The 10,859-nt window shown below is 44.4% G+C and overlaps 1 long non-coding RNA gene across 2 annotated transcripts; it reads left to right on the plus strand.

Annotated features, from left to right (window-relative positions):
- The first annotated feature begins 3,681 nt into the window (after positions 1-3,681).
- On the plus strand, positions 3,682-10,034 carry LOC117027542 (uncharacterized). Of its 2 annotated transcripts, XR_004423942.1 has the most exons (4): positions 3,682-3,784; positions 5,592-5,885; positions 6,859-6,996; positions 9,465-10,034. It is a non-coding gene; the product is annotated as an uncharacterized LOC117027542 (long non-coding RNA). The 2 variants fall into 2 exon arrangements; XR_004423941.1 differs by lacking the exon at positions 6,859-6,996.
- The last annotated feature ends 825 nt before the right edge of the window (positions 10,035-10,859 follow it).

Raw genomic sequence — 10,859 nt, forward strand, 5'->3', positions numbered from 1 at the left:
CCTGTGGTGGCTGTCGTGGGCATAGCCTCCCAGGATCCGCAGGAGGGAAGCAGGAGGAAGATGAGCCCTGAAGTTTACACTGGTCTCTCTGTACCCCTCTGCCTACTCTTGGGGTAACATGAGAGGTAGAAACAGGGGAGATGTCGGGAGAGGGATGAGGGAAGAGATTGAGCACAGCCGTGGGCCTAGTGCAATGGGTCCCTGGCAGCCAGTCCTTTATAATGGACATAAGCCTGACACGTGTAGGTCAGCTGGGAACAGATGGTATACACTTGACGTGATACTTAAGAGCACAATTTTCAGGAGCCAGGCTGCATGCATTGGAATCCCAGCTCCCTCACAAGCTGGGTGACTTTGGATCAGTTATCCCAAGGCTTAGTTTCCTCACCTGTTAAATGGGAGTCACTATAGAACTTATCACGTAAGGTTGTTATGAGCAATTAATCATACAATACACAGAGAAAGTGCTCAGAACAGTGTCTGGCATGTGATAAACTAGTTCATTATTGTTATTTAAACTCATCGGTGTCTTACCTTACCCAAAAAGACTGTAAGTTCTTCAGAGATTTTAAGTTTTGTTTTTTCACTGTAGGTCAGTGTTGATGATGAAAAATGAATGAGTGAATGAATGGACAATAAACTTATTTATAAACTTCCAGTGAAGAAGAGCTTATTAATAGTGCTTAGACATATGTGATTTTATGCGTTTACGGAGGCCCATCCTTTCCGTGTGACTACATACACCCACACCCCACGACACGACCCCCCACACTCTCTTCCCCACCCACTCCGCTTCCCGTATACATCCTACCCCCATTCCCCTCCTCACACCCTCCCACAATGCACACCCCCTTTTTACACTTTCTACACACAAACACAAGCACACACTCATACCCACTCCTTTTCACACACCTATCCACACAAGTGGTTTGCATGTACACACAAACACACACACACTCTCCCATTCTGAAGCAATCTAAAGAATATATTTTTTTCTGCATTCTTTTTTAAGGGTGAGTTAGGAAAAGAAAATCTGCCTAGTGGCTATTTTGAGTCTTTAACACTTTCCCTGCTCTGTCCCTTCTACCCGCCCGCCCCCCATACCCTTCTGTCTATCTGTTCCTCTATCAGTCAAAAGAAAAGAGACTTTTCGCATGACAGAGGAAAACTCATTTCCCCATTGGCCACCTGGGCAGAAACTAGTCTTTTCTCAACCCCGGAGGAGTCCAGCCAGGCCTGCTCCCGGGCAGCTCAGACACATCTGGACTTTTCCCCCTTCCAGGGAGATTCCCACCACCCTTACTTCCTCTCAGCAATGGTTTTGCGTTGCTAGGGGACCGAGAGGAGAAAACGAACTCATATTTAACACAAATATTTGTTATAAACATTTAACAAATATATTTATATCTGAGCGGCATCATTTCAGCCTCATAGCCCTGGGAAGTTAGGCAGCTCTCCATTCTACAAATGAGGAAGCTGAGCACAGAGGGGTTCAGGGCCTTGTCTGTGGTCACATGGTAAATAAATGGGGGAGCCAAGACTCAGAGGCTTCTGACTCCAAAGATACAACTGAAAACTGAAAGATCCTCTCTAGAATCTTAGGTCCAGGGACAGCTTTGCCAAAGCGTGGCCTTGTCTTGCACTGACCAACTGATAGGCACAGCCCTTTCCTGGGAGACGCTTCAATATGAAGCATGTGTGACAGCTCTGCCTTTCTGGGGAGATGCAAGCACTCTCTCTTGACTCTGGCAACAAGCTTTTTCATCCATCTATCATCCACCCACCCACCCATGCTCCTGTCTACCTATTCGTTCATGTACTCATCCATCCATCCGTCCATCCATCCATCCATCAGTCCGTCCGTCCGTCCATCCTTCTGTCCATCCATCCATCCATCCATCCATCCATCCATCCATCCATCCATCCTTCCATCTAAAATCTTTCTGAGCCCCAATTTACTTGTCCATAGAAATGAGAAGAGTTGATGTAAGGTTTAAGTGATGTGAAACATGTTAAATACCATGTAGTAGGTGCATTCATGTTTATTCCATGGATGTCTTTTGTCTTGTTAAGGAGTCAGTTTCAGGGGTTTTTTAATTCTTTGGAATATCCCATCCTTGTGGCTGGATAATGTTTAATGAGCCCCGTCCTTTGATTTATTGCTCTGGCGGCATTGGGCTGCACCGGGTCCTTTTTATTAGATGTGTCTAGGAGACACAGTGGGCAGGGGGATCACGAATGACGCAAATACAAGTCATGAGCAGCCTGCAAGCTTCCCCTTAAAGAAGTCAAGCATGGGGGATAGGGGCTGGGGAGCAGGAAGTTGAGGTTAGCTTCCCCGTGTTTCCTCCACATTCTTTATCTCTTAAGAAGAAGCTTGTACAATATTGAACTATAAAAACCCTCAGTTGGGCCTTTGATGTGTCTTCTCTATAAGAAGCCTCAGCTTGGCCCTGGGGGAGAAGGAGAAGGAAGGCTTAAAGTCGGGTTTGGGCTGCTGTGAATAAATCTTTCACGGCTATGGCCTGGATTGTCTCCTAGAAATGATAATCATGGCAATGGTTATGCTTGACATTTGCACTTTACAGTTTGCACAGAGATTCCACATCACCATCTCATCACAACCCTGTGTGTTGGGAAGGACAAGCATTTTTAGACTGTAGGAGATCAGAATATGCTACCCAAAGATATGCCACTTTGGCATCAAGCTTATTTTGAGCTAAAGACAATTGAGAAATCAAAAAAAAAGCAGACACCAAAAAAAAAGAGATCTCTGCACCCACTCCCTATTTGCCTAAAAGCAGAGCATAAATTTTCATTTGTGAAGGTATCTCCCTCTCCTGTAGCAGGGAAGAGGAGGACCCAGGAGGACAACTCTTAGACCCCTAATTGCAGGAGATAACTCTTTACCAGTCCAGCAATGGCACCAGGAGAAATCTACATAACATACCTTATTAAAATAGCTTTTATCTTCCATTAGTTTTCCCATGTATTTACGTACTCACAGTTTTCAGTCCCTAAAAGCTTAAATCTCCTTTTCTTTGTCTTATCACTGCTTTATAAATTTTTCGTTCTTCATTACGATGCTATGTAAGTCCTAGTTCTAACCACCCCATCCGTTACTCATCCCTGAGTTTCTCCCTCATGGGCACGCATGCTGCATGCAATCATAAACTGTTTTTGCTTTTATTAATCTGTCTTTTGTCAGTTTAATTTCCTGGACTTCAGCTGCAAAACCTAGGAGAGTAAAGGAAAAGTTTGTTTTCCTCCCCTACAATATCTATCACAGAGATGAATAAAAACCAACGCAGTGCCAAGCGAGCTGCCCCCCAAATCACCGAGGCTCCAGCCCTGATCCCCTGACTCCAGACCCAGAGCACGGTCCCCCCTTCCGCAGATCCTCTTTTCACAAGGCCTTTGACACTGGGAAAGGGTTATGTCACCACGTGTTAGGCAGCCCACGACTTCCCAAATCTCCTAGTTTTTTGTTGGTTTTAAGTTTTTAATTAATTAATTCAAATCTATTTTACAGAGCAGCTGCCGTGTGCCAGGGAGCTTCTCCTCCTGAGCAAATGCAGGCCATTCTGATTCCGTGGATAACAGGCATGATCAGGAACAGGCTGCTCTGGGAGCATCAAGTTACCCTGCCAATCACCTCCTGGAGGAAGTGACTCAGCAGCTGAGACCTAAAAGATAAGTCAGAGTGACTTGGGCAAAGGGAGCAAGAAAAGAGGGTCCTGGTTCCAGGAAATCCACCTGCAAAGACCAAGATGCAAAGAGCTTGGTGAGTATGGGAAATCGAAGAGGTTCAGTAGCTAGAGGATGGAGGTGGAAGGGCCTGGAGAGTGGTGAGACTTGAGGCTGGAGGCAGGGGACAGAGGTCGGAGGACCTAGGCAACAGTGTCAAGGAGTTAGTCTTTATCTTAAGAACAGTGGGAAACCATGGAAGGTTTCAGCAGGACCTTCAGGTGGTTATGTTTGCATCTGACTGAAGTGAGAAGAATGGGTTGGAAGAGGTGAAAGGTGAAGGGCTAAACCTGGGAGGGATTGGTTTTTTGGTGTATTTTCAATATGTCTCCACCACTGGATTGAGACCTTCTGGAAGGTAGAGAATAAGTCAAAAAATATGTCCCTGAAGTTGCCAGTATTCCCACAGAATCACACTTCTGGAAGAAACAAGCCTTTATAATTATCACTAGACATTGAGTATCAGGCAGGAGTCTATACAGACCCAGGCCTGCCCTCAAAGAGCCCACAATTTAGATACATAAACTCCACCCAGGTGTCTGCACCAAGCTCTACGGAAGCACTGTGGGGGCATGACTGGCTCTGTAGAGATTAGGAAGGCTTCTCGGGGGAGGTGACATTTGAGCTGAGCTGGGTCTTGAAGGAAGGAGAGAAATTTGTTGGGTGGCTAATTTTTGATCAAAGAATAAAGGTCTCAGCTTTCTTAAAGGATAGTAAAGTTAGAAATTAAAATGGCACATTGGGAGGCATTTGTCAGGACTGCCCCACACCTGCTTCCTTGCTCTTACAAGTAATTCCTGAGTCCTCCTCCCCACTCCCCACTCCCCACCTCATCCCCAGCTGCCAACTGAACACTGGGACTTCAAATCTGTTCTATACCGTGACACCTTCTTAATATAATAATATGAAGTAAACTTGGCATAGTTCTGCCATTAAGAGCAGATGGACCTGGCTTCAAATCAGGGTACTGCCACACCAACTTATTAGGCAAGTCGCCTTGACTTCTCTAGACCCCCGGTTTCCTCATCTGTATAATGGGAGTAAGAGCAGTACCTACAACACAGCACTGATGAGAAGATTCCTATACCATGATGCCGTAGTATCTCAGCTCTAAAACCCTTCTGTACTCTGCTTTGTGTGATGGGCTGGGCCTCTGCAAATCACATTGACGTTCTGCCAGCTGGCTCCATCTTAAGTTCTGCCAATGGGGGTGCTAGAAGGAGCCACAGAGTTGAAGGGGGAAGATAAGACTTGTTTCCTGTCGGAAGGAAGAGATCAGGAAGGCTTCCTAGGGGAGGTGACATCTGAATTGGGCCTTGAAGAATGAAGAGGAGTTTGTTGGATACCTATGAGGATCACTCCAACACCTTTTCACCCTGGCAGCAGCAAGAGCTCCCCATAGCAATAGCTGAAGACAGTTTGCAGTTTTTCCATACAGAATTAGCTCCATTACATCCAATCAGAAACATCAGCACCAGCCCAGCAGTCTGAGTTTCAGTTCACAGGGTCTCTCCACTAAACCGCTAAATTTTAATAATCCTAACGTTTTCCCATGTGGTCCCTTACCCCTAAGGTCATAGTTATTTTCTGCAGCTGCTATCTCTGTTTTACCTTATAGTTCTCAATGTACCCTTTCAGTTACCTAGTTAACAACCTTAAACCTAGTTAAAAATCCTTTACATTCAATTCTCTCAAGTAACTGATGAGGTTTCTGTCTCCTGGCTGCATGCTGACTGTTATAATTTATTAAGAAGATGTATATAAAGTGTTACATACAGAACTCTCGATAAATACTTCTTGCAATACCTTATGGGTTCCTAACATTTATTCTTTCATTTATTTAGCATATGTTGTTTCCTAATATGTGTCAGGCCCCATGTGAGCTACTGGGGTGCAGAGCTAAAGAAGACACAGTTCAGCCCTCACAGAGCCTGCCATCTGCATGGAGGAGACCACCAAGGACCTGAACCAACCCCAGGAATGGTTTTTGGCACCTCCTCCAAGCAGCTCCCACTGCTGATCTCACCGCCCAGTTACTCTGAGACCATCCAGAATTCCTATGTCCAGACATACAAGCACTCTTCATCTGGCACATTTTCAAACACCTTTTGTTAACAGACTCCAGAATTAATACTACGGTAAGGTTAATCTGGTACTATTTTATGTTATTATCATTTATTTGCACATCTTATCATCCTTCTTAGTAAATTACTTGGGTTGTCGTCCCCAAATGGCCTGTTTCTATATCAATTTCTCAGCTTAGCACAGTGCCAGGACTTGATAGGTTATCAAAAAAAAATTTGATGAATGAATGAATTTATCTATTCAAACATGACCTTGAGCTCTTACCACGAAGCAGGCACTGGGCTAGGTACGGAAGGCAAGAACAAAGAAAACCAACAGCATCCCTGCCCCCAATGAAGGGATATCTGATTCAGTGACTGAAGCTGGACAACCTCTGAGGACCCAGACATTCCTGGGGCTGGAAGTGGTTCCATCAGCCTGGTATGAGGCAGACTTTCAGGACAACCTCCGCTTCCTTCCCTCTGAGCCCTTAGTGGAAGCTGCTGCCTGCTGTGGTTTGCCTCATGTCCTGAACACTGGTGGCCAAAGACTATATTTAAAAAGCCAACATTTACATTTTTAATGTTGACTGGAATTGGAAAGGCTGTGGTAACCTTTCCAAACTGATATTGGTTTTTACATGATTGAAACAGGCCTGGCCTCAGGCATTTCTAAATGGAAAATTTTAAGTATTTTCAATATCAGTGAGAGTGCAGAACCATCTCAGAAGCATCTCTGTTGGTATTCTCAGAAAATATCATCTCCCTCCCTTGAGCACATGCAGCAACTTGGCCCTGTCAACATTTCACGGTCCTTTTAACCTTCATTCCAAGAGTAGACAGCATGAGGACAGCTAGTCCTACCTTGTGGGGGATGAGAAGAATTTAGGGAAGCACAGAGGTACAGTGGAAAGAGCTTTGGCCTTAGAACGGGCTCTAAATATCGAAATACCTTCTCTACACCTCACAAACTGGGGGACAAATTGCTTACCTCTCTAAGCCTCCTTTCCGTCATCTGTAATACTGGAATAAAAATGCTGTTTCACAGGTTTGCTGTGACATTCAAATGTGGGAATCTGTAAAAATGCTTAATCCGCCACGCCTGGGCCTGTGCTAATGCTCAATGGACATTAGTCCCTGTCCTTCCCCTGGCAGTGACCTGTCTATGATGACACATCAGAATCAGGTGAGAACCCCAAGCTCCTGGCTCCCAGGACTCTTTTCAAGAAGCCCTCTAAACACAAATAGATTAAAACATACATATTTGGATTAAAAGCAGAAGGACTCATTTTCAACTTTATATGCCATGACAGCCTGTCTGAAGACTTCTTGACGTCTATCTTTCCCTTCTGTGTTTTCATTGTAGTAAAAGTCACTGCACTATCCGATGTGGTAGCCAATTGCCACATGTGGCTATTTAAATTTAAATTAATTAAAAATAAACACAATTTAGGGGCCGGCCCGGTGGCTCAGGCGGTTAGAGCGCCATGCTCCTAACTCCGAAGGCTGCCTGTTCAATTCCCACATGGGCCAGTGGGCTCTCAACCACAAGGTTGCCAGTTCGATTCCTCGACTCCCGCAAGGGATGGTGGGCAGCGCCCCCTGCAACTAAAATTGAACACGGCACCTTGAGCTGAGCTGTCACTGAGCTCCCGGATGGCTCAGTTGGTTGGAGTGCATCCTCTCAACCACAAGGTTGCCAGTTCGACTTCTGCAAGGGACGGTGGGCAGCGCCCCCTGCAACTAGTAATGGCAACTGGACCTGGAGCTGAGCTGCGCCCTCCACAACTAAGACTGAAAGGACAACAACTTGAAGCTGAACGGCACCCTCCACAAGTAAGATTGAAAGGACAGCAACTTGACTTGGAAAAAAGGCCTGGAAGTACACACTGTCCCCAATAAAAGTCCTGTTCCACTTCCCCAATAATAAAAAAAAAAAAAATCCTTAAAAAAAAAAAAAAGAATAGAATTATTTTTAAAAATAAATAAATAAACACAATTTAGAATTCAGTTTCTCAGCCACAGTAGCTATATTTCAAGGGCTCGGTGACCACATGTGGCTGGTGGCTACCAGTGCAGACGTAGGCCATTCTCATCATCACAGAAAGAACTAGTGGAAAGTGCTAAGGGATAGAGAATAAGGGAGAAAAGGAGAAGGAAAAAGAGGGGAGAGGAGGAGAGTGGAGGGGAGTAGAAGAGAAAGGGAGAAGGGGAGGGGAGGGGAGAAGGGGGAATAGAAGGCAGGAGGGGAGGGGCGAGGGGCCAGGGGAGCAGAGAGGAGAGGAGAGGAAAGGAGAAGAGAGGAGAGGAGAGGAGAGGAGAGGCACATTGGTTTTCCAGAGCAATCCTCATTCGTGCACACGCTTGCACGTGTTCATCCAGGCATGGAAATCAATCTTTGTATGTGTGCATATTCTTTTTTTTTTTTGTGTGTGTGTGTGCATATTCTGATAAAAGAGGGAAATTATCTTCTCTGAAAGAGGCAGTGCCTGAGAATTTTAAAAATTTACTTGGGCTCAAAAAATCTTGTCATTTAAAACTCATGTAATCATTTTATCCCCTGCTCAAAATAGGTCCACGGTTTTTTGTTTTTGTTTTTAAGGATTTTATTGGGAAAGGGGAACAGGACTTTATTACGGAACAGTGTGTAGTACTTCCAGGACTTTCTTCCAAGTCAAATTGTTGTCCGTTCAATCTTAGTTGCAGGGGGCGGAGCCCACCATCCCTTGAGAGAGTCGAGGAATCGAACTGGCAACCATGTGGTTGAGAACCCGTGCTCCAACCAACTGAGCCATCTGGGAGGAAGCTCAGCTTAAGGTGCCGTGTTGAATCTTAGCTTCAGGGGGCGGAGCCCACCATCCCTTGCGGGAGTCGAGGAGTTGAACCGGCAACCTTGTGGTTTCAGAGCCCACTGGCCCAAGTGGGAATCGAACCGGCAGCCTTCAGAGTTAGGAGCATGGAGCTCTAACCGCCTGAGCCACAAGGCTGGCTCCAGTTCCACAGTTCTTTATGGCCTACTGAAAAAAAGCCCCAAACCTTAGCCTGTTTCCAGAGTCCTCATGATTTACTTACGCTCACCCTTCCTGGTGACTTTGCACTATACCCTGTTCCCACATCCCGCAGACATGCACAGGCATTTGCCCCATGGTGCTGGATGACCACCTTCTATAACACATCTGTACTCCGCACTTTTGCCTTAGCTCCTGCTGAGCCTATTGTCTGAAACACCCTGAAAGGCATCATCTCCACCTAGAAACATTGGTCAAAACACAGCTCAAATGCTTCCTCTTCCTTCTGCCTTCCCCAATTCTGCTAGTCTGGTGTGCTTCTGAATCCAGCATTTTATTCATGTTTTTTTCAGAGCACTGGTCCACCTGTATCCATGTCTCCTTCCCTACTCTGTCCACTGCATTCCCTCATGATAGTAATTCTCAAACTCTGTGTGGAGGAAAGACCTCCAACATTTTTTTGGTTCGGTTATTGTTTTTATAAATTTCCAATCCATTGCAGACAGATGATTATGTAAAATAAAATGAAATTAAAAAAAACAAAGACATAGAAAATATAAGTTTTAGTTATTTTATTGTTAGATGCAAATTCCTATAAAGGTTTCCAAACCTTTACTCTCAATTTCTGTACTTTTCTCATCTTTAGCCAGTAACAGTTTTCAGGTCACACTTGGAAGAGCAATGCCCTCCCACCCTGACGAGAAGGTTCTGCATGTGATCAGTGCTTGAGACACTTGATGGAATCCTTTGGAAACTTTCTGCCAGTTCTCCTCCAGATGTCTGAGCAGATGCACAGAGGTGTGTCTTTGTGGAGGAGCCCTCAGAGTGAGGAGGCCCCCTCTGTGGTGCTGCGTGCAGGAAGATTTGGGTGTGGACACCAGTTCTGCTGTCTAAGTAGCTTCATGACCCTAGGCATGTGACCTGAAAGTGACCTTGACCTGAAGTAGATCAAGATTCTTGAACTCTTTTGTGTCATGGATCTACCTGAGAGTCTGGGAAGACCTATGGATCTCTTCTCAGAATGTTTTAATGTTTTAAATGCAGAAAATGAAAACCACAGGATTTCAAAGGAAATTAATTTTTCTCAAATACAATTATTAAAATATGTGGTGTAAAAAATGTTTCTTTATTAACATGAAAATAATGATATTTACTGGTGGGCAAAGTACCTACTATAATGTGACGTATTGATGAGTGTGAAACTATATTTCAAGTATCTACAACCGTACTGTGATCTGAAAATACCAGTGATTTCTATTGTGACCGTCACAAATACTGGTCATTTTACTGTGATTTGTTGCCTATGTTCATGATTGAAGAAACTGTTTAATTTCAGATCGAGAGTAATAAAAATAAAGATGCAATTTTCTCCATCATCTAAGAAGGTCCAAACAAAGTGTCTCCTAACTCGCTCATTTATTCATTTGATGAGTATTTATTGAGAACTACTAGGTGCCAGGCATTGTTCCAACATAGGCAGTTTCTGCCCTCACTGAGTTTTCATTCTTGCTGTGAGTTATATAACAAACATTTAAATATAGCTAATTCTTATTATTTTCAGTAGTTACATTGTAAAAAGTCACCGCGAAGACTGAATTAGTGAATACCGAACCATTGCTCCTAAGGAAAATAAAGAGAAAGGTTCCTGAGAGCCCCTGGTCACAATGTTTTCAATGTATATCCTTGTGTTATGTGTGCTTCTGTTTAAAGACACCTGTTTAATATATATTGTTGACATTAGCAATTGCACTTATAGCCAACAGCACTATAACCTCTAGCTGTAACTATCAGCGTGAATGAAGCTTATCCAACACATGTATTTTCCCTATAAGGCACAGCACAGCCTTCATGAGCTTAGAAACACTAGACAGTAAAATTTTAAACAGTAAAATCACCAAGAAAAAGAGGCCATTTTCAACAATCTGTCTGGCGAATGGCAGGTGGTCACCTTACCTGAATTTTAGGGGTGTAAGGGGATAGTCACAGGGGGAGTGGTGAGCAGAAGTACAGGAAGTGAATCTGGAGGGAACAGCAGGCAAGT

The sequence above is a fragment of the Rhinolophus ferrumequinum genome, chromosome 9 (assembly GCF_004115265.2).
Source record: "Rhinolophus ferrumequinum isolate MPI-CBG mRhiFer1 chromosome 9, mRhiFer1_v1.p, whole genome shotgun sequence".
Lineage (NCBI taxonomy): Eukaryota > Metazoa > Chordata > Mammalia > Chiroptera > Rhinolophidae > Rhinolophus > Rhinolophus ferrumequinum.